Source organism: Trachypithecus francoisi, unplaced genomic scaffold (assembly GCF_009764315.1).
Source record: "Trachypithecus francoisi isolate TF-2019V2 unplaced genomic scaffold, Tfra_2.0 Lachesis_group17, whole genome shotgun sequence".
NCBI classification, from domain to species: Eukaryota; Metazoa; Chordata; class Mammalia; order Primates; family Cercopithecidae; genus Trachypithecus; species Trachypithecus francoisi.
In genome coordinates this window covers 95511785-95536162 of record NW_022681462.1, presented here as the reverse complement: position 1 = coordinate 95536162, position 24378 = coordinate 95511785, and positions in this window count along the sequence as shown.

Here is a 24378-nt window from a genome sequence, read left to right as displayed (position 1 = left end):
GTGTTTTACAGCTTTCATTATAGATCTTTCGCTTTGGTTACATTTGCTTGTATGTATCATTTTTGTAGCTATTGTAAATGGGATTGCTTTCTTAATTTATTTTTCAGATTGCTGTTGGTTATAGAAATGCTATACATAATACACAACATTTTTGCATGTCGATTTTGTATACTTCAAACTTACTGAATTTCTTCATGAGTTCTAAGAGTTTTTTGAAGGACTCTATGGGGTTTTCTAAATATAACATGATGTCATCTGCAAGTAAGATAATTTGACTTCTTTCTTTCCAATTTGGATCTCCTTTATTTATTTCTCTTTTCTAATTGCTCTAAGATTTTCAGTACTATGTTGAATAAAAGCAGTGAAAGTGGGCACTCTTATTTTGTTCCAGATCTTAGTGGAAAAGCTTTCCATTTTTCCCATTCAGTATAATAATAGTTGTGAATTTGCTATATATGTCCTTTATCATTTTAAGGTATGCTCCTTTTATCGTGAAGAAATGTTGAATTTTATTGAGTGTTTTTGAGCATCTATTGAAATGATTATATAGTTTTATCATGTGTTTTTGTTTGCATATTTTGAAACATCCTTACCTCCCTGGATTGAATTCCTTTTGACAATGGTGAATGATCTTGTTAATGCATTTATGCCTGAGATTGCAATGTTTTGAATTTTTGCAATCAGACCATGGCAACAACCTTGAGCAGTAGGATATAAATAACTCCCAAATGCTTAGCGTTCCAATGATGGAACACTAGGCATAAATGGATTGCGCAGTTAGTTTTTGGTTTGCTAGTATTTTGTTGAGGATTTTTGTATCTCTATTCATCATGGATATTGGCCTATAGATTTGTTGTTGTTGTGTTTCTATCTGGTTTTGGTATCAGAGTAATGCTGGTCTTATGGAATAAGTTTGCAAGTATTCCCTTTTCGTCAATTTTTTTTTTTCCTATACATGTTTGGTAGAATTCAACAGTGAAGCCGTCATGTCCTAGGTTTTTTTTTTTTTTAATTTATAGGAAACTATTTATTACTCCTTCAATCTTGTGGCTTGTTGTTGGTCTACTCTGATTTTCTATTTATTCTTGGTAGTTTGCATGTGCCCAGGAATTTATCCATTTCATCTAGGTTTTCTAATTTGTTGACATATAGTAGTTTATAATGTTCTCTAATCATCCTTTGTATTCTGTGGTATCAGTTGTAATGTCTCCTTTTCTATCTCTGAATTTATTTATTTGGGCCTTTTTAGTTAGTCTAATTAAATGTCTCCCATTTAAAATTTTTTTTTCAAAAAGCCAACTCTATTTAATTAATCTTTTGCATTTTTTAGTCTCAATTTTATTTCTGCTCTGATATTTACTATTTCTTCACTACTACCAATTTGAGGTTTGGTTTGTTTCTATTTTTCTAGCTTCTTGTGGTATATTAGTATGCTTATGTCTTTCAAATTTTTTTGATGTAGGTATTTATTGCTATAAACTTCCCTTTTAGTATTTAGTGTTTGCTGTATCCCATTGGTTTTGGAATGTTCTATTTCATTTTAATTGTTTCAAGAAACGTTTATAATTTCTTCTTAATTTCTTCATTGACTCATTGGTTGTTCAGAAGCATGTTGCTTAATTTCCATGTTCGTTGTCTGTTTGCTAATAATTCTCCCTACCTGATCTACTACCTCTCACCAACACAAATAAGACACAAACAGAAAGCTTTTCATGAGAAACTTTTAGTGTGTATATCATTGGAGATCATTAGAGTCCTATGGAAGCATAGTCTATATTAGACCAATGATATCATTTTTCTAACTGGGAAAATTGAGGACCAGAATAGAGACATAATTTGAACTACAAACTGTTTTTAACGGTGAAAATTATTACCACTGGTTTTAATGGGCAAAAGAATGATTGTGATATCACATTTTAAGGGCTCTTTGCTGGTAGAAAGGAGATATAATTGAATACACTCTGCCTTATGTATGAGGACACATACACAGTGTCTCATACTTAAAGACCATACTTACTATTTTCCCTTTTAAAAACAATGTGCATTTATTCCCAGGGTAATTTGAGAAATAATTAAAATCAATAAAGAAGAAATTAAAAATCATCCCATTTTCCCCACTAATTTTAACAATAAATATGTGAATCTGTTAAGAAGTTACACCTATATTCTGTAATTTTAATTAATATTTTTACATTACTTAAATTCAACAGTGTTTTCTTGAAAAGGAAATAGTATTAGTTATACAGACAAATACTTAATGCAAGTGGGTCTTAAAAACCTAGATGATGGGTTGATCGGTGCAGCAAACCACCATGGCACAGGTATAACTATGTGTATCTGGGAACTTAAAGTAAGATTAAAAGAAAAAGAAAAAGGGGAAAAAAAGACACAAAGATTGAGCTTCAGTCTATAAATCTCTCCACTTGAGAATTAACCTTTATAAAAGATAAGCTTCTTATTAGTGGCTTCCTTCTTCTGTCAAATACCCAAAGACTCGCTACAAAGTCAATACGCTTTATCTTTCCAAATTAAACCCTCCTGTAGTAAGCCTGATAGAGATGATGTAAGTAGTTGGCAAAACATGATCTTATCTTCAGTTTTTAACATACATTTTACTGAATTGAATGCTCTTCATCTTCTTATTTTATTTTTGGCTTCAAGAACCATGGTTTTAAGTTGATTAACCACCATTATTAAACTAAAGTATATGTAAATGAAAAGGGATTTTCCTCTGAGACAGCATACTTTTTATGCATAAAAAGCATGCTTTTCATTTTCAAAGAAAAAGTATGATTTGCTATCCAGATACATTTTAGAGAACTTAAAAGTATCTGCCCTACTTTCTGTAGGCCAGAAATCTGCTTACATTCTTCATGTTATTGGAAAGAGCTGGTATGAAAAGGCAGTGAAATAGAAAACTGCAGTGTAATGAGGACAAAGATGGGGGGAAGAGAGGAGATTTAGAGACTAGGAATTTTCCTAGTCTCTAAACTGTCAATCGATGACATTCCCAAGAAACACCTGTTCCATTAAAATGATCTGCAACAAGTGATATAATCTGGTTAATTAATTGTCATTAATTACATTAGGGCATTATGAATTGTCTGATTTAAAACAAGGAACGCTTCCAGAGACAGATTATTTCATGACTGAAAGCTAACCCAGGACCACCATACATATTAAAGGACCAGGCATTCTCTAGTCTATTGCAAAACACATGTCTTCTGGTATGAAGCGAGCACATGTGATTCTTGGGAGGAAGGCCCTTAAACCAGGCTATGACTTACTAAGAGCAGTCTATTTTACTAGACCCTGCCTTCCTAGGCAATGTTATGAGTCATTACTCTTTAGAACTTACTGATCTGAGATGGATTTCCCAATTTAATTACTTGACTATCAGGTTGGCATGATTACTACAGTCGATCTTTGAAAGAGGGGTACCAAAGCCAGGTAAACCTGGAGAGAAGACATTTACCTGGCCCCTAAGTAGGAGACCAGTATGCAAGTTGGCTCTATTTTGGCTCCTGCAGACAGATGAGTCTACCCCCCATATCAGGCAGCCAAGAAACAAAGCCTTAGGCTATACAGTGAATTTGAATTTCCCCATAGCATGCCTGACCAACTACATACTTGTTACCCCTTCTCTTCCTCCTTTCTTCTCTAATGCCATTTCATTTTTCTGTTGACCATTTTATTTCATTTCATTTTTCTTGTTCTGAAATCCATGTTTCATTTGCAGTTTTTGTTTTAGCTTCTTCATAACTGTATTTGGTCAATTGTTTGATGCAAGACTGTTGGTTATGAGATGTCCCCCATCGTGTGGATTCTGGGATGCCAATCGCGTTGTTCAGTGGCACCAACTTGGTCTTTGGGGTTCACTGTTGGCTGTGAGATTTTCAGCATTTGGTGTGGAGACCTTCGTTAACCGATACCAAGGTACTCTGGGTTTTTGCATTTGGTATTGTAGGCTGCCGCATGGATGCTCTGGGGTTTTGGGCACTAAAATTCCCTCCAGGATTGTGAGATTAGATCCCTAGCCTAGGGAATCTTGGTCTTTCCTTTTCTTGTTTCCACCTTAAAGTTATTTTCTGTAATAGCATTTTCTTTTCATATTGCCACTTTATTTATACTTTTCTTTCTACACGTTACTTAATAAAAAGTTATTTTTGTCATATTTTGTTCACTAGCAAATGCTTATAATCCACTTTCATAACACATTGCTAGCTATAGATGTGCCTTCTCTGCAGGAAGTGAAAATCTACAATGGAAAATAACAATAGCCCAATTGCTTTCCCTCTCGTTAGACTTAGAAACACTTCTGTGTCCAGTAGAAATTGTTGTTAGTCATGAGGACACTGATGAGCATCCCACTGGACTTGCATTAGGGTGTCTTTTAGGCTATTGGAACGAATTCTATGATGAATATTATAAATAGCAAATGCTATTTTATAATTAGATTTGTTCTGCAAATAAAGAAGGAAAACGGGAAGAGGTCCCTTATGTACAGACTTTTATGGCCCTTTACTGGCTCAGGTTTCTTCCAGGGACCAGAAAGCCACATTTAGGGGATCTTCTCCCTGCTGCTCTCTGTAGAAGACCAATGGCCTCTTCAGAGCCTCCTCAGTATCCTAATTGTGAGGGGCAGTCCTGCCAGTTCTCTAATGCAGGGGTCCACTCTACAATAATCAGTCACACCCCTCTCCCTTATCCAAGTAGCCTCAACCTATATCCCCTGCTCCCTGAGAAAGTAAGCCCAACCGTACCGTCAGGAGTAGAGCTCCATATCAGCTCTTGTCAAACCTTTGTCCATTGTGGGAAATAGCTGATGGAAATGGGGAAACACTGAGAGTACATGTACCATTTTCTATCTGATGTGGCTTTACACAAGGAAAAATTTGGCTGGATTAAAAAAAAAAAATCCAGAAAAGTTTATAGAAAAAATTTAGTTGACCATTTTGTTTAATTTAATTTGTCATGACTTGCAAGTATTGATATCCACTTGCTTTGCCACGGAAAAAAAAAAGAGGAGGAAAAAGTCTACAGTTAAGCCAGACAATTGTGACAAAGTTAGAGATGTAACTCAGGGGAGAGGTGAAAATCCTGCTCTATGTCAGGATTGCTTGGTTGAGGCACTCAGGAAACATATGAATGCTTACCGAAACTCCCAAGAGGGGCAAGTGTTCCATGTATGCATTTTATTATTCAATCTGCCCCTGTCATTAGGAGAAAACTACAAAAGGAAGAAATGGGACATCAAAACCCTGCGAGCAGACTCTTAACACATGGCCTTGAAGGTTCATAACAAAAAGTACAAACGAGGTAGGAAAACCCAAAAGAAATAGCCAAAAAGTGCAATTGTTAACAATTGCTTTAAGTCCCCTACCTCCTCAGGGTTACCTATCTCAAGAAAGTGTTACAAGATTGGCTTTTGGGTATCTCGCTGAGAGCCCTCAACTTGCCAGTTCCTGGGTCAAATCAGTGTGCCTACTATAAGCAAAAAGGCCATTGTCAATGAGAATATTTTACACATCCCCATTGGGAGAAGAAAAGATTCCTCATCAATACTAGAGCTAATCTTATTCCACTAACCCCATGAGCTAACTTGCTCGGGTAAATTTACTCTTGGTCTCGGACCCTTGACCTGACAGACAGCTTCCCGCTGTGGCAGACAAGCAGCTACCCAAATATTTTCTTCAATGTCTCTACTGCTGGGTGAGCTCTCTGGTGGCTCAGGGACTGAAAGGGCTCCCCTTTAGCAATGCAGTTTGCCCCTTCCCTTCCTTATTTACTGATATGGGATCCTTTTCCCTCACTCTTCCTGCCTTTCGTACCTATTGGGCCAAACCAGAATTTGGCCAGGTAGATAGATAGGTCCCATTTTTGTCAATAACTTTGCTCTGGCTATCTTATGTAGGTGACTTCATTTGTGTAATGTGTTTTGTGTCCAGCATGCTGTTAAATGGGCTTATAAATTTAAAAGTGCTCATATATTTAAAAAAAAAAAAAAAAGGCCAGCCTAAACTTGTTAGTTTGAAGGAAATTTGTGTCTTGTAACATTTAAATTTGAGATTTTTTCCTAGGTAAATCAGTCATGTTTGCAGTCTTCAAAATAGTTAAAACGGCTTTAAATAGTGAGTTTTTGTGTGGTTTTAAATCTTAAAATTGTAAAATGGTTCTCATCAAAAATTGCCAACGTCTAATAGGCAGTTCAGGATTTCCTGCTTCCTAGGTTCATATATAATGTGCCAAAGAAGATATATTCTTTACTGGGAAAAAAAAGTCTGTCTAACTTGGAAGTTACTAAAAGTGAGGTTCAAAATATAAAGAAACCAGTGAGTAGAAAAGAGAGCTGCAAGAAGCATTACAGATGGAAGGTGTATTTTTTGAGGGGAGGGTTATTAAAAGAGATTTATTTCATCTGAGGAGGGACTTTATGTGTTGGATTGTTGTCCTAGAATAAAGTGACGGGTTATTTGGGAGGGAAGTGGTGTAGGACAGGTCCTTGCATCTAGACATGTCATGGATGGTCATTATGGGTCATAATGAGGTTTGTGAAAGGGGAATTTGTGACGGGGAGTTTTATGTATGACTAAGCTGACTGCGATTGAAAGGATATTGTTTGTAGACTTTCCGCAGAATGAGCTATATATTTTAACTGGGTTTCTTTAAGGTATTGATTTATTAAATTAGGGGAAATTTGCTTCTAATATAATAACTAGTGTCTTTTAAAACTTCTCAGATTTATGTCTTAGAGGTTCAACTGTTGAGTCTTGCTGCTTTCAGCTCTTTCTCCCTTTAACAAGGCCTGGGATGATAGCTGACCCTTTTAGCTGTTTCATTAACTCCTCTGATTATTTCCCCTCCAGGTCTACCTATTGTGGGCTGACGCTAAAGTGTATTGTCTTGGAGGTCTATGGGAGCAGGGCTTTCCCTCAAGATAGCTTAATTCTATGCTCTTGGGTTTTCTTGATACATAAGCTTATTTTTGGCTTTAGTTTTTGACTCTAATATTGCTTCAAGATATGTTAAATGTTAATGAGTGCCTACACACCCCCATTCCCATGTGGCCTAGAATGTTTAATTTGCTATAAGTCTTTTGACTCTAAGCCCTTAGGCCAAAGGAAATACCAGAGAAACTTAGGAAACTAGTACAAGCAATGATGGAAAACAAGGGATTTTATACATATATCTCATTGTGCATCTCCTACGTTGAAATTTAGGCCATGTTCAAAAGGCCTTTCAAAGTTATGAAGAAAGAGTATTGTCCTTTTCCAGAAAAGAAAAAAAATAGCTGTGCTGTTAAAACAAAAAACTTAGTCTTACTAAAATCTTAAAAAGAAAGATTTGGCAAGGATCAGTTACAAGTAAAATGGAAGGGTTCCTTTTAGGCATTGTTAAGTACATCCATTGCTGTTGAACTTCACAGAGTTACTAAATGGTTATACCTTTACAGATTTACATATTTCGTTTAAGTACCTGTATTAATTTGTTCTCATGCTGCTCATAAAGAAATACCTGAGAATGGGTCACTTATAAATGAAAGAGATTTAATTGACTCACAGTTCAGCACAGCTGGAGAGGCCTCAGGAAACTTACAGTCATGGAGGAAGGGGAAGCAAGCATGCCCTCCTTTACATGGCAGCAGGAGAGAGAAAAATGAGAGCCAAGCAAATGGGGAAGCCCCTTATGAAACCATCGGATCTTGTGAGAACTTACAATCATGAGAACAGCAAAGGAGAAACTGCTTCTGTGATTAAATATTCTCCACCTAGTCCCTCACACAAAACATGGGGATTATGGAAACTATAATTCAAGATGACATTTAAACTAGTACAAGCAATGATGGAAAACAAGGGATTTTATACATATATCTCATTGTGCTTCTCCTACGTTGAAATTTAGGCCATGTTCAAAAGGCCTTTCAAAGTTATGAAGAAAGAGTATTGTCCTTTTCCAGAAAAGAAAAAAAAAATAGCTGTGCTAAGTTCCAGTTTTGGAGCTGGCCTTTCCTGCATCAATTTTGACATTGCAAGCCATACGTTTTCTGTTTTAATTAAAAACTGGTGCTGTTGTCTGAAATCAGCCACTGACATTATGCAAAAAAAAAAAAAAATGAGCATTGCCGTGTTCCCATTAAGCTTTGTCTATCGACACAGAAGTTTGAATTTCACTTACTTTTTATGTAGCACAAAATATAATCCTTCCTCTCTCTTCTTCATTTTATATCAAGATATATCAATTTTATATCAAGATATATCAATAAAATAAGGTGGGGTTTTAATAGGATGTTTCAACTGAGGTATCCACAAGTTAGCCAGTTTCACTGTGTAAGAAATTTCAAAATCAGATCATATACATAAGGTAGAAATTGTAAAGTACATTTGCATATTATCAATCTTCTCTTTAATTATATAAGTAGAACCTGACTATGGAAAGAGAGAAAATGTGTTCATAGTTTCCTTCGGAGGAAGCTGTTGCCACAGTGTGTGGTGTGAGAGGCTGCCATCTCCTTCTACTCAAGCTTAGGAGGGGTTTTTGAGACACTAAGGACTTGAAAGGTATTTATAAGACATTCTAAACTGGTGCCCAATTAACACCTGAAGTTAGAGTCACCTGTGGAAGCAGGCGAGCGATGACTGTGCTAAGTCTCACCACACTTCCAGAACGACAGGCCGCAGGATGCTTATGTGTTTCCTGGACTCATATCTAAGCCAATTGGAATAGAGAGCAGGCATAGAGTCCTATTAGGTCCTTCCCAGTCACTGAGGAGGATTTAGAAAACCTCAAGGCAAGAATTCGAGGCTGAAGGCCTCCGCTGAGGAAGAAGAGGGATCTGAAATAAAGATGCATTTCCTCAGTAAAAAGGAAACTGTTGGAGAAAACAAAAAGAAAAAAATTTCAAAGAACCCAGAAATTTGTCACACAAATATCAATTCTAATCATGTGTATACCTAGAGCCATCCAACCAAATAAAACAAGTTCTATTTTATTATCTCCCTTTCTCCGCCACGTTACAACTATGCAATACTAAATCACAGCTATGGAGTAGGAGAGGAGTTGAGGAGACAGATGGAGAGAGAGAGAGAGAGCGAGTGAGCGAGAGAGAGAGAGGATCACTTCCTGCAAAGGCAAAATTCATGCAAGCACGAGCTCTAGGTAAGGAAACAGGTGGGGTTTTATTCTGAAATTATTATTTGAAGGAAACATTCATTTCCTTCAAATACTTGTTAGAAATAATAAAAACTGAGTGGTTTTTAAAACAGGGCAAATGACTATATGATTATGTAATTACTTAAGGATTAGCTTGAGGCCGGGCGCGGTGGCTCAAGCCTGTAATCCCAGCACTTTGGGAGGCCGAGACGGGCGGATCACGAGGTCAGGAGATCGAGACCATCCTGGCTAACACAGTGAAACCCCGTCTCTACTAAAAATACAAAAACTAGCCGGGCGAGGTGGCAGGCGCCTGTAGTCCCAGCTACTTGGGAGGCTGAGGCAGGAGAATGGCGTAAACCCAGGAGGCGGAGCTTGCAGTGAGCTGAGATCTGGCCACTGCACTCCAGTCCGGGTGACAAAGCGAGACTCCGCCTCAAAAAAAAAAAAAGGATTAGCTTGAAAAACATGTATGAAATCTGCTTACATTTCTTTTTTGGAAGGAGAAAGATTATCTATATGTAACACAATTTATAGTAACGATGGTAGATAAAGTTGTGTTTTGTTACATTGTATGAGTCATATTTGACATAACTATTACAGAAGGCAGGAAGGAAGTATAGGAAGGGTAAAACGAGAAGAAGAATGAAAGGAAAGCATACAGAAGACTTTTCCTATTTGTTTAATTATACAGGGATTTACACTGAGTACCAGAAGATTGACTTGTCCAAAGGTTCAGAATGTATCTAAAATATCTATTCTACAGTCTACATTTCTCCATTCAATTCTATATATATTGTATCCAGGATAGAACACACATCCCCTTATTCCTTCTCTTCCTATATTCAGAGTTAAAATAATAATATTTAAAGGAACCTAGAGATAAATGTGTGGGAATTCAGACTTCCATTTTTTTTCTAATTTGCCCTGTGCCTCATAATTTTAAAACAATTCCAGTTGAAAATTCATCTGGGCGTCAATGAGTTATTAAAAACAATCTAACTGTATCAGAAACTAATTATTCCAGCTGGCAACAAACCCAAATGTACCAAATTAATAGCTTGGTTCTTCCCAGGATCTATAGTACATTAGCAACAATGAACACGATTGTAAAAAATGTTGTTTGAAGGTATTGGAAAATTATCCCAATGAACACAGCTGTAATTATAATTATGCATTAAAATAATAGTAGTTCATGTGGGGAGTCAAAAGCTCTTTTCTGATAATTTTTTATTATTGCAATCTGAGCTTAAAATTTTTCACCCAGAGCCAAAGCAGAGGGAAGAAAGGAACAGTTTATCAATAACGAACTGGGACATAAAATATAAGAATACACAGAGCTGAAGAGCCAAATATGTAATTGCCAATAGATAAATTTGGAGAGAGAGAGAAAGAGAAGGGACTCTGTATCTATATTCTATAGATTTAAATCAGCAGTAGGTTGAGAAAGAAATCTGATGTGATAAATGAACTAATAGGTCAAAAACTCCTGGTCATTCAAATATTATTAAGGTACTACATTGTCTTTTGTGCCAAGCTAGGATACTATGCAAGTCAACAACAAAAAGAGATATAATGTTTTACTACTAATCAACCTACAGGACAGTGAGAAAATATAAAAGTCTATTGTTAAGGTCCTTAAGGAAATATTAGGCTCTGTGGAAAGCAAATAAAATGCTGTAGGAAATTTCAGGATAATATGAGCTAAAGAGATTACAGAAGGCTGGCATAATCAGAGCGAGCTTTTCAAAGTGTTGTCTAGTTTAAAGCACTTTTATAGTATAAGAGCAAAACACTATGCTCAGTAATTATACTGGGGTATTCTATAGGATCTGACATGGCCACTATTCCATTTTACCCCTAGTCTCCTAAAGAGCATGTAGCAAACCCATCACACTGAATTTCACAAATACTACCCAGCCATTTATGTACGTGCACATATGCACGTGCCTGTGTGTAATATATATATATAAAATATGATACAAAATATATTACATGATATATATGTAGCATATACTGTATTTATTAATATCTATGTATTGATTACAATTTCTACAAGTGACTAGATAGGTTGATTGAATCCAAGTAAGTTTTACTAGTATTTTGTAAGTGTCTACTGTCACTACTGATAATTTAACTTACAAATTCTGCTTCACTCATTGTTGGAGCAGCACATAACAGGTCCGTTCCCCCATATTCTCCCCTGGAATTCATCTTAATACCTAAGTTATCAAAAGATGCTAGATATCATTTTTTTCCGAATCCCTGCTTCTCCTAACCCACATGATATTGGGGTGAGGATAAAGGAAAGAGTAGACACAAAAGGGCTTTATTACTTTGACACCTGCTATACACATGTGCAAAAAAAATAGTGAAGAGCACATGCCAGACTCTGCACCTCGTAACAACTGAACATTCCTATGTGCCAGACTTGTCCTCCCACATTCGATGGATTATTTCATTTATTCCTTAAAAGGCTATGGGGTTCTCATGATTATTATGTTCACAGCAGAGGAGAGGAAACTAGAGTGTTATAAACACTAAATACAAGAACAAGAATACACAGAAAACAGTGTCAGTGCCAGGCTTTGAGTGAAAGTGATTTGTTTTATGCTGTATCCTACACTTTGCAGAGGGTAGGGACACAGATGTATGGGAATAGTACATTTCTCCTTTCTTGAGAAGGTCAGAAATTACTAAGGGAGGCAGATATGTAAATAAACCATATAGAATAAACATAGAGTGAAAGAAGCCCAGATATAAGAATTTAATTCTAGAGAGTTCTCAACAAATATTTTATGGGCAGGCAACATTTTGTGTGTGTGTATCTTGGAAGAATTTTACCAAGGTGAAAAAAAGAAGAAAAGGAGAAGCATTTCCAAAAAAGAGGGAAGAAGTAGAGCGAAGTTTCATAGGTAGGGAGGAGCCAGATAAGCTTGTGAGTGGCAAACCTCCATGCAGGTCAGAAAGAGGAGATGCTACAGAGACAGGTTTTCTCTCTCTAAATTGTGGAAATTCAGCTTAGGAGAAATGACTGGACTTTTATTATGATTGTCGTTTTGCTTGCAATACATTTGTAGTACAATATGTTAGCTTCCAAAGGTGTTCAAGTTGGTGTAGTGAAGCCAGCATCATACTTTCAGTGAATGGAGAAAGACAGAATCTCGACGTCCTCGCCAGCCATGTGAACTTGAGCCCACTGGTTGAGTTGAGGAAAAAACATTATCAGTGTCCTGTGCACGAATGCTGTAGACGAAATGTTTTTCTCTCCTAAATTCACAGGTGGAAATTCTGATCCCCAATGTGGTGGTAAGAGGAGGTGCAGCCTTTGGAAGACGGTTGGGTCACAAAGGTGGAGTTCTCATGAATAAGATTAATGCCCTTTTAAAAGGGATCTCAGCGCCATCTCTGTTTTCCATGACATGAGGACCTAGTGAGAAGATGGTCATCTGAAACACAAAAGGTGGCCCTCACTTACATCATACCATGCTGGCACCCTCATCTCAGTTTTCCAGATTCTAGATCTTTGGGAAACAAATGTCTGCTGTTCAGTTTATGGCACATTTTTATAGCAGCCTGAACACACTGAGATAACAAAGTCTCTGAGAGAACTGGCTGAGATATTGTCCATGATGGCATTGGGGGCTAAGTGACAGGAAATAGTAAAAATTGCTCCCGAGTCGCAGTTCCAGGTGACCAAAGGAGAACTTGTAACCAAGGCTAAGAGCAGAACTGAGTGTAATCCTGAGGATTTGATGGCTTCAGCTGTGTAAGAGACTCCCTGACATCAGAGTGGTAGGGCGTCATTCTCTCTTAGCACTCTGGACATGGATTCCTGATTCTCTTTCTTTCACCAAATAGTCTTCCTACAGTAAGCTTCTAGGTGTAGGGAAGCCACATAAGGCCTAGTTTGCCTTATGTAGATCATGCTTTGCCTTCCCTTTCTGGGCTCTAAAAGATACACAGAGGGACTTTTTTTTTCCTTCTTCTTTTTTTTTTTTTTTTTTTAAAGATGATGATCACAATGGGAAAAGAGCAGGTTATTAAAAAATGAACTATTTGAGAGTAAATAATTTCTACAGGAGACCTTACTCTTTCTGCCAATCCTATGTCCTTCATTCTCAGACAGCTGGATCACTAGATGAGCCCTACTGGTTGACAAGTGTTGGTTTCATATCAAGCCACTTTTCCAGCCTAAGAAGATAAATGATTGTCCTCCTCATCCATTCTACTTCTGTTTTTCTGGGCCCCACTTGCTGCTAACCAGATGCATGCAAACCTGAACTTCACTTTTTGTGTGACCTTGCATGACCTCAAGGAAAGGTAAAATTGTGCTCTGTGCAGGCACTCAGTGCTCCTTTATCATAGTATCTCTCCCATTGTGCTAGATGATGAACTCCAGGAACAGACTGGCCAGGTTCAAAATATTTCCACCAGTTGCCACTGTGGGGGCCTGGGGTCAATTCTCAGCAAACAAGAATTAGAATCAGAGAGGTGATGATTGTAGAAATGGCAGTTGAGTGATTTCAGTGACTGACTTCTTTGAGGTAAGTTTTCTTACTTGTCAAATGTGGGCAATACCAAATTATTGCTTAGTGTTTTATTGTAGATTAACTCACTTAAAATTACATAAGACACTAAGCATATGATGAGAGCTCAATAGGTACAAGAGATTACTCTGTAACTGATAAGTCTCTCTGAGATTGTGAAGTATCTATCTCCGATACAGAGCTTCACATAGAAAATTTTTTAATGCATTTTTTAATTAAATTGCCCCTACTTTCTCATTTCATATGTTGACCCAACCCTAGATTGGGACCACCAACTGTTTTTTTCCTACTCTGGTCACAGCTTCTCACCTGGATCACAGTTCTTTTTAGGGTCCTACTGCCAACTGTGTTTTGCTTGTTCTCTCACTCAAAACCTTAGTTTCTCCATAGTCCCAGATCCATTTTCTAGATCCAAAAAATCAAATTAGCCGTGTGCTTTTTTCTATGACAGGATGTGGTTTAAAAAAACAGGTTTCATGAAATGCATATCAGATCGCGTGATTTCTGTAAGCACTGTGAGGTCTGAGTTTACTTTATGTAAGGTTCTCATTGCTGTTGTCATTTTACACTGTCACATTATAAGACAGGGTAGTGTTGCTGGTATTGAGATGCCCTTCACTCATCAGAAAAGTCAATCTCTTTTCAAAAAAACCTGAAACAAATCCCTAGTTCAGTCACTGAAACCTCTCAGCCATAATTTCTCCAGTCACCACCTGTGTGGTTCTAACTCCTGTTTGCTGACTGGATCATTTTGTATCAACACTTCTGGAATTGGAAAGAGATATTTATTGCTTCTCAGTTGCTTAGGCAAGAGTTTGACTTTTGAGCCCACGTTTGCAGTGGACACTGTTCTTCTGATGCTAGACTACTTCTGGTTAACTTCTCCTTCTTGGTAGCCCCATGTTGCTGGTATCCCAAATGTTGTCCATGCAGAGCAGTGGGACAGAGGTTCAAACTGAAGCTGTTTCCAAGATGATGTTAGCAAGCAGCATTGTATGTAGTTTTCAAGTAGACTTGTGTGGATGTGCCCCAGGGTCTCTAAAGTGTGAAAGGAAATAAAAACCTGGGATGTCAATTCACTATGCCAAAAGAAAAAAAAAATTAAGTTGAAAGCTGACTCATGCAAGAAACTGCCTTTTCTTGTACCTGAGCAGATAGCTACAGATAAAGTTACAGATAAAACAGAGAGAGATAAAGGTTAAATATCTCCATAGGTGAACATGGGTTCACCCTATCGTGTATAAAGTGCCAATTTACTGAGCATAAATACATAAATGACTACCTGCTCCTCTTCTCTTGCAAATTGCGGATTGCTATTCCCTCCTTCTTTCCTCTTTAAATTTTGAAGCCTTCGAAATCATATCTGGAAAAAGGCTCAGGCCACAGACTGTTTCTCTGATTCCATGTTTATTTTTTTGAGGCATGAGATTAACTTTGGAAAAAACACATTTCGATATGGATTGAGACGTGTCTCTAATGCTTTTTGGTTTACAAATTGGTGACCAATGGAAGGGACTCTGAGTGGATGTGGCCCTGACGTTTGACAATTCCTGTTGGTGTTTGGTACCAGCTTGGGCTATCTTTATTGCTCAAATCTGTACAATAATTTCCTGAGGTCCAGAAGCTCACACCTCTACAAAAATCCTTGATCTCTCAAATTTTGGTTGAGATCGAAGGTTTATGTCGCTGTGCAACTCCTTGTCTGGAGTTTTACTCGTTCCTAACAAAGAAGGCTCGTTTTCCTGCTTCCATGACAATGGAAAGCAGGCAACTCCTTTCTGGAATCTCAGCTCCCTTCCAGTAGGGAAAGTGAGCTGGAGTTTTTTCCTGCTTTTGAGCCTGCAGACAGCAGTCTTCAGCCTGGGCTCCATTCAAGGTAAGTAGCTGATGGTTTTGTCTTGGAAATGCTCCTTAATGACTGAACCATAAGATTAACACCTATCTGGTCTTAATTTCTCTTTACCATTGGAGTACTCAGTAATTCTTTTACTTGGTTTTGTATTGCTAGTGTTTCAGTCTTTCTCCCATCAGATTTCACCAACTCTACGTGACTTGGTTACATCTGAATGAGAATTCCAAATTATGGGGAACAAGGTCTCTGAATTGGCTAAAATTCCTCTCAGCTGCAAAAAAGAAGAAGAAGAAAGAGGAAGAAGAAGAAGAAGAAGAAGAAGAAGAAGAAGAAGAAGAGAAGAAGAAGAAGAAGAAGAAGAAGAAGAAGAAGAAGAGGAAGAAGAAGAAGAGAAGAAGAAGAAGAAGAAGAAGAAGAAGAAGAAGAGGAAGAAGAAGAGGAGGAAGAGGAAGAGGAAGAAGAGGAAGAGGAAGAAGAAGAAGAGGAAGAAGAAGAAGAAGAGGAAGAACCTATGCACTTGGTTTACTTTCTTCATTAAAAGTTATTCATGCATTCACTATTCTTCCACTTTATGCCTCCTTCCCCTTTCACCATCTTTGGTACCAAGTAAAAAAGCTTTTTAATGACTTGGACCCTTAAAAAACTCAGCAGAAAGGTACTACTTGCTCACTTTTGGAGTGATCTGCTTTCTTTGTGGAGTTTCAGGAGGCATAGGCAGATTCTTCTTAGTTCTAAGGTTCTTCTTTCTTGTTCTGCATTACCTGACCTCCTTGGCTTTGGGGGTACCAGAGATTCCCTTGTACTGTGAGAGGATTTGACCTTTAGCATGTGTAATGGCAGACAAGGGCTACAATTTTAGGGGTGGCCGAGGATGGTTTATAGGAACTAGGAATTACTACAGAAGACTACTTGTTTCTTTGGGCATTTAAATAAGAAAATAATGTATGCTTTACTAGCCATGTTCCTTAAAGGGCTGCACCCTAAAGTGAGTAATCTAATGAAGCTGTATTGGAAATACCTATCAAACTAAGTCACTTAAATAAAACTCTTTGTAAAGGAAATTTACATTTTTAAAGGACATCTCCATTTTTTAAGGACATGTCTGTCTCTGCACCTAATCACTAGAAACTTTAACTGGGTAGAAGTCAATGGTTTATAGTTTACATAACAGACTTTGCCTTTGTTTAGATCTAAGTCTGTACCATAGAGACATACATTTTCTACCTAGTTTCAACTAAGTCATATTTTTGGAGGTACAAATGTAGAGAGTTACCTACTTAACAATTTTTCAGGACATGGAACAGAAAACCAAGAGATTAATAGTCTAAAGTAAGGAAGAGAAAATATTTGAAAACTGGCAAATAAAAAATTTTAAATATTTAAGAGTTGCCTCTGTCTCATTCTGTTCTGTATATATATTTACATGTCTCATATGGAAATAATATTTCACTATTAATTCTATGAAAGAGCTCTAACTAGTTGGCTTAAAGAAAAGAAAGCCTTTATCAGACTGATAGAAGCTAGCTCAGAGGCCTTTCAGTTCACATAACATAATGTTAGTAATCTTTGGTAAGATTAATTTGATAAATTTAGTCTCAAAAATATTTCCAGCAATCTAAAATCTTAAAATAACATTATGTTAAATTAAGCAATCCTAGGTTTTTCACTGGCAATTGGCATCACTAAGAGAATAGTAGGAGTGTAAGATGTCTTTTTAGTGAAGTTTATACAAAACATAAAGAAGTAGTATTTCATTATACATTTTTTTGCCCTAGTTTAGAGGACCTTTCTACTGATGTTGATATAAAAACCACTGTTTGCATCCAACCAGTTTCTTATAAACTGGTGAGTATGTGTTAACGTCTCATGGCTAGAGTTCCAAAGCAAAAGCTATGGGATCTTTATTTGTATGAGTGAGTATGTGTGCTTAGTTGTATTTATATGCATGTACACGTGTTTTGTTATTTGTTGTGGCATAAGGTACCAAATTGGCTTAAAAATAAAGGAGTACTCATAAATTAGTTAAAGATGCTCAAATACTTTTTAAATTCATGTGACTTAAGTAAAACTTTAATAAATATGGTGGTTTTTAAAGTATTGATAAAATAAAGTTACTAGTGTCTTCAGAATTTTCAACATACATTATCGTTTAGATTTATTGCTCAAAAATTTTATATTTATCTCTGCATTTGTGAGATATGAGGCCAGATATTAAAACTACTCAACACCTCTAATTTCAGGAACTATTACAGAAGAGGTGGGAGTGAGAAATTGTAAGGGCCAATACTGAGAGATAAAATTAGTTCAGAGTGGCCGGGCGCGGTGGCTCAAGCCTGTAATCCCAGCACTTTGGGAGGCCGAGACGGGCGGATCACGAGGTCAGGAGATCGAGACCATCCTGGCTAACACGGTGAAACCCCCGTCTCTACTAAAAAATACAAAAACCTAGCCGGGCGAGGTGGCGGGCGCCTGTAGTCCCAGCTACTCGGGAGGCTGAGGCAGGAGAATGGCGTAAACCCGGGAGGCGGAGCTTGCAGTGAGCTGAGATCGGCCACTGCACTCCAGCCTGGGCGACAGAGCGAGACTCCGTCTCAAAAAAAAAAAAAAAAAAAAAAAAATTAGTTCAGAGTTTCTCTATAAAGTAAATACTAATACCAAAGGCACACTGATGCAAGACCAGCATCTGAGCCTCTGTTTCAGATTAACAAGGTTTTCTTGGAGAATCAGCCACTCTTTAATTTAAAAAGAATTGTAAGAGGTTATAAAAAGGTTTACAGAAATTTTATTTTGTTGTCAAAATAATTAAAATTTAGTAGGTTTATAGAATTTGAGAGACAGATAAATTGGCCTTATGTTCTCTTTCTTAGGACTTATTATTTAGGAAAGTAAGTCTCCTCTATCAAAAAACAAAAGTTTTTGGCCTTTCTAAATGTTCGAGTCATCACTTTGGCTAAATGAATGACTTATTTTACAGTTACCTGTGATCCTGTTTTGGGATAACAAGTGCTTTAAACTTATAATATTTGACAAACTTTCTAAAATCAGACTCTAAATTCAATCTTTTTGACTTCATTGATTTTTTGATATTATATCCCCTTAAGTTTAAATGAGACATATTTGGCTTATTTGGTCTAATAAAATCATACAGGAGGCACTGTCAAGTATGAAATGGTGTTTAACCTTCTTTGGACTATATTTATATAAATGTGTTACTAATATGTGTTCCAAAAGTTTATGAGTTTTCTGTGATTCTAATATATCTTAGTATATGCCATCAATAGTAATTATGACTATATTATGATTATTATGTAAAATGGTTGTATGCAAAAGAAATAACCAAGTTTCCATGTCAGTTGTGTCTTTAGCCATGACTGTTCTAAGACTTTTGTCATCCACAATTGTTATTTTACTTTGATCCTTTTAGAGGGCAGTTTATAATCAGTTGTAGAATTCTAAGGAGTATTCTTAACTATTGATTTCTGATCAATTTAGAGATTGTGCCATTGGAATAGAGAGAGAACTTTCAAGACTCTAATGGAGAGCTGACATATTCATAAGATTTGCTGACCCAATATCCAGCAGAACAGGAGTTAATTGCATGAATTGAACTAATAGAAGTCAGAAGTAATCTTTTATCACTTTTTGTATGAAACGTTTGTTGCTTCTTTTTGTTTTGCTTTTCAGAGTCAAGAAAATTTTCTCTTCTTTTAAACCATTTACAACTTTTAACAATTGATTAAAGTATACTCTTATGAGCAAAATTTAAAAATACCTACTTTATCTCAACTAAATTTCTCCAAAATTTGAAAGTATTTTGTGAATATCCTTAGTTTATGACAATTTATTTATTTTCATAACTTAAATAACAATCTGTTTTCATCTATAACAGGGCATAATTGGAGACACTCATTATTTTACTAAGGATTTGACTGGAATGACATTTCCAGATTGCCTTGAGAAAATGAGGCTGACCTATAGAGCTGATAAAAGTCCCTTGGAAAAACTGGTCTTATACTTTGTCCTTTACAGGGTCCTGACCTGTGGTAGGTAAAGAATGTCATTCTCCGACAGTCCCAGGAAGCCTAAGTTTTCTTGGGACCTTGAAAAGAGAGAAATTCATTCAATTCACACAAGTATCTGCAGGCACAGATAAATCCTTAGCTGTGCCAATATCTTTTAAAAAGTACTAGTCTTAGATTCCTTGTGTAACAGGTTCCTGCAAAGCCAATTTAAAGAGAGAAAGAGAGAGAGAGAGAGAGAGAGAAAATCTATATGGCAAGTGATTATTCTTGCTTTACTTTATGCAAATGAGGACTAAAACTTATTTTACAAATAAATTGGCCCTACTATGATTTTGTCTTTATTAAATTGGAGAATTGGAGAAAGAAAAAATTGTGTTTCAAAATAAATTGTAGAACACCTGTTATTACATTGTAGCCTTGCCTATTTTTTTTCTTCAATTTTAACTATTTTCTACAATTTGGATTGAACTCTGAATTTTTTCCTGGCTACAAGTCTCAGATAATATATATTCATTCTTTTCTCCTTTCTTTTTCTCATTTTCCTGATTTGAAATTACTAAAAGTAAGCCATACTTTTATTAAAGTCTTGGAAACTGAAGCTAGACAACTTAGACTTTGGAAGAAAATAATAGCAACTTATTCATGTACCTAAATCATTTTCATACCCGCCTACTGATGTATGAACTTCAGAGTCGTATGGTTATCTCAGTTTTTCAGGATTGTTCTCCCTTTGTGCTTAGTGTTTTCTTTCTCTTTCCTTCCACTTTTTCTTTTTCTTTTTGGAATGTGAGCCTTCACAACCTCCTAAAAATAAGCTTTCCGAACAATGTGAGACCTATCTGTCTAGGAATAAACCATCCTAGCCGTGAGAAATCAGATAACACCCGAGACGAAAGACTTGTTTTCTTCTAAAAGGCTTTCTCTGAAAGACTGTGGAAAGGAAAGGGGGGACACGCGAAAGGAAAATACAAAGTCAGGACCCCAATTTACTATGTCAAAAGGAAAAAAAAAATAAGCTGAAAGCAGAGTCATGCAAGAAGCTGCCTTCCTTTTTGTTCCTAAGCAGGTAGCTACAGATAAAAGGTTAAATGTCTTCACAGGTAGCTACTCAAGTTTACCTTATTTTATGTAAAGTGTTGATTCACTGAGTGTGAGACAAATATGTACTCAACTCTTCCCCTACCTACTCCTTTTCTCTTACAACATGTGAATTACATACCCTCCCTTTTTCTTTCAGTCCATGTTTCCCCCTTAAATATCAAAGCCCACAAAGTCATCTTTGAAGAAAGGCACAGATCTGTGATTCCATGTTTATTTCTCCCAGGCATGTGCTCAACCTTGGCAAAATAAACCTCTAAATTGAATGGGACTTGTCTCAGATACATTTTGGTTTACAAAAGAGACCAGAGCTAGGGTATACTTGGATGGGTTGTTATAGTCCACTTCTATTTGTCTTCCCCTGAGAAGTTTTAGCAGTATCTCCCAAAGCAATGTATGCAGTGTGCATGTTTCTTTTGCTTTCTTCTTTTATTCTGTCATAAATACATGTGCCTTCTTTATGCCAATCATTTTTTTCTCAGCTGTATAATTTTTTAAATCATTATTTGCACTTTTCATATGTTCAGTTATGTGAGACATAGAAAGTAAAACCTAATAATGCCAAACAAAAGTGTTATTTGCCAAAGAGAAACAGGATTATGCTGCTCACTACAGAGCAGCCAGTGGAAAGAAGCAAGAGGTGCTTATTAAATAATTACGCAAAAAGTTGGCTAAAACGTACATGCATTTGTTGGTAAATGACGATATTAAAGGTTATGAGAAACAGCCATTTGCTTGGATAGAATTATTCATGTGCAGAGAAGAAATACAATAAACATAGAATGACAAACAGAGGGTTGAAGATATGTCAGCATGGTTTAGCCAATGAAGATAAAATTCGGTGATTTCACGTTGTAGTGAGCATCAGTAAATTGGAACATCCACATAATTTAAATTGACTTCTGGCAGAAGCAAAAAACAAAATGTTTACTGCCAAGCAGTGCATGATCTGAAGGACAGAGCATGTTCCTGAAATGCAACATGTAACATTTTCTCATGTGTCATTGGATATAGTGACATGTAGCTCTAAGTGCTGCTCTGTGGATTAAATGAGAAACAGGTATGCCATGTGTTTAGGATGTAGTAAGTGTCCTCTGTTAATTTTCTCCACACCATCATGCCAGAATTGATTTTTGGTCACAATAAGGCTGACCAACACTCTCAAAATATGTGTGAGTCAGTGTGGTATCATGGAAAGAATGCTTGATTCTGTTACCTGCTGTGTGACTGGCTGTGTGACCTTTGACATGTTTTGTAAAGCCTCTCTTACTCTTAGTTTCTTCATCTTTACATGGAGATTAGACACTTACTCTGACTTGCCATGAGAATTAACATTTAGGTAAGTGACACACCTGGTAGAGTATCTGGAGCTTGGTGGCAGCATTTTTTTATTGTTATGTTTATTGTGTTTACTATTTTTTTCTTCAAAATTGAAGACACTTCTTTTGACAGAACGCATTCTGAATACCAACGTTTTCTGCACCCTAGAATGTTTGTAAAGCTAAAATAATATACAAAAACTACTAAACCATGATAAACGTTACGCCTGACTTGTAAAACAAAGATTGATATGTCACTCCAAGGTTCCCTCTTTCTTCGTGCTCAGGAAGTAACTAGCCATCCTTTGGCAGAAACCACTCCTCCCCCAGATTCCATGACCCCGAAACCCTAATATTTTTAATTACTGGCCCATGTTAAAAATGCTTAAACTTTTTTTTTTTCCTCAAAATCTGCTCTGCAGTGGGAAATGATGTCTTCTTCATAAAAAAAAAATTCAAGTGAGATGGATAATAGACAATAGACCTAATGGTGCCATATGACCTCAGTTCTGTTGAGACGTTCTGGAGCCCAGCTCCTCATCTTTTGTCTTCAAAGTACCCTACTTTTGTAGAGATGTGATGTTGTGCCTCACAAGTATACAACCCTGCAAACTTCAGCTCCACCAGTAAGAATCCCACCAGAAGTTACGATGAACCTGATACATTCACAGGCATGTGTGTGTTCATTTGTGTTCTCTTTATTCAATATAGTTCCCCACTCAATGTCTTTCTTGGCCTGTTTAATCTCTGCACTGCCTCTTATTCATAGTCAAGCATTTTTCCCACTTCAGTGTACTCCAATAATAATGACTTGCCATAGTACATTCACATCTATGAATATATTTGATCTTCACAGCAGTCTATGAGTTTGGCAAAAGTTATTTTCTCCTTTCTTGGAAGGAGAAACTGAAGCTCAGTGATGTCAGAGACTTGTTTTTCAAGGTTGAACAGCTATTAGATGTTTGGGTTAGATCTTAAATGTAGGTCTTGCTTGCTTCTTTATTCTAAAATATGTAGTTTTTAAAATGTCCTTTATTTCTACTATTTGAGGAAATTTATTCACTATAACTTTTCTCCAGAGCCAAAATATTGGTTTTGGTTTATACATTTAATAACTTACTTTATAAGGATTCCGTGTAACTTAGGGTTTCTTTCATTCATTGGTTCAATCAGTCATCCATTCTTTTGCTACATATTTATCAAGTGCGTAGAGAGGACTGGTAGAAAATCAGTCACAAAAGACCTTAACAACCCTCAAGTGAGAAACATTACAAAGTCACCATGAGAATTAGGATTACATATAAAATAACCATTATCAATCTAACTATGGTTTCAAATATTAATATACAATGTGGGAGCTGTTAAATTTAGAATTCTTGTGCACAAGAGATTTCTTCTACACATTTATTTGCTTGTTTACTTAATATGAACTCATGCATATTTATTTTATACTTTGGGTAATAATCCGTCACTTGTTCATTTCTTTTGTTCTGCAGGGTTTTCAACTTTGTCCTTTGGGAGCTTTTTCTGTTGGCTTCTGTGTCCCTTTGACATATCGACATCCTTGTGGATTTTTTTGTGAGCACCTTTTTTTCTTTTCACTTTTGTCACTACAGAATTTTCCAGGTTCATCTTGTACATTTCTTGCCCAATGCTAAACTCGTCATGTCTCCAAAGAGGCCTGGCTCAATTTGTTGAAGAATAGTATTAGAAACCAGGATCTGACCCTGAGGTATGCTTGTTGTGATTGAGGTGTTATCGCTTTTAGACCCTCACTACTGACACAAATAGGAAATACATGTGTGTATACTAACCTGTGTATATTCACACATATATTTAAATATTTCTTCATATAACCATCTGTATATCTATTAATCTAAACATATGTTTGACTCTAGCACACCATTTAATTTGAATCATATAGTAGGTAGTTTCTTTCATACAGACTTGCTTGTTTCATTCACTTAACAATATACATTTAAGATTTGTCCACATCTTCTTGTGCCTGATGGCTCATTTCTTTTTATTGTGTGCAGGGGTTTGTGTGGACAGATTTTCCAATCAATTGAGTAGTTTAATTGGTTTCCTAGTGCTGCTGTAACAGATGACCACAAATTGTAGTGCCTTAAAACAACACAAGTTTATTCTTTTGTGGTTCTGGAGGCTAAGTGCAGAATTAGAGTACTGGCAGGTTTGGTTCCTCCTGGACAGCCTGATGGAGGACCTGTCCTGTGCTTCCCTCCAAGCAGCTCATGGTTGTTCTCACTCCTTGACATTCCTTGGCCTACAGACTCATTACTCCAATCTCTACCTCTGTCTTGGTGTTCTCTCCTGTGTCTCTCTTCTCATCTTCATGTAAGTGCTGAGTCATATGGAATTCAAGACCC